We start from the raw sequence: 642 nt of genomic DNA, 5'->3' as shown, positions 1-642 counted from the left end.
AACACGAAACGAGCTGCCCTTCTTTGCACTTTTTTGATGTCCTCCGCCAGTACTACCTGGTAAGATCCCATACCGCGCAGCAGTATTCCAGCAGAGGACGGACAAGTGTAATGTAGGCTGTCTCATTAGTGGGTTTGTCGAATTTTCTAAGTGTTTTGCTATAAAAGTGCAGTCTTTGTTTCGCCTTCCCCACAATATTATCTATGTGGTCTTTCCCATTTAAGTTGCTCGTAATTGTAATTCCTAGGTATTTAGTCTAACTGACATCCTGTAGAGTTGTACGTTTTATTGTATACCCAAAACTTATCGGGGGCAACGGCCTTGCCGCAGTGGATACGCCTGTTCCCGTGAGATCACCGAAGTTAAGCGCTGTTGGGCGTGGCCAGCACTTGGATGGGTGACCATCCAGGCCACCATGCGCTGTTGCCATTTTTCGGGGTGCACTCAGACTCACGATGCCAATTGAGGAGCTACTCGACCGAATAGTAGCGGCTTCGGTCAAGAATACCATCATAACGACCGGGAGAGTGGTGTGCTGACCCCACGCCCCTCCTATTCGCATCCTCTATTGAGGATGACACGGCGGTCGGATGGTCCCTTGCGGAACGCCGGATATCACTTCTGCTCTACTCGATGATTTAC

The 642-nt window shown here is 49.5% G+C and overlaps 1 pseudogene; it reads left to right on the top strand.

The window, feature by feature from the left end:
* The first annotated feature begins 311 nt into the window (after window positions 1-311).
* On the top strand, window positions 312-429 carry LOC126204534 (5S ribosomal RNA; annotated as a pseudogene).
* The last annotated feature ends 213 nt before the right edge of the window (window positions 430-642 follow it).

This window comes from Schistocerca nitens, chromosome 9 (genome assembly GCF_023898315.1).
Source record: "Schistocerca nitens isolate TAMUIC-IGC-003100 chromosome 9, iqSchNite1.1, whole genome shotgun sequence".
Classification (NCBI taxonomy): domain Eukaryota; kingdom Metazoa; phylum Arthropoda; class Insecta; order Orthoptera; family Acrididae; genus Schistocerca; species Schistocerca nitens.
Note: the sequence above shows the minus strand (reverse complement) of the source record. Positions and strands in the feature narration are given on the sequence as shown.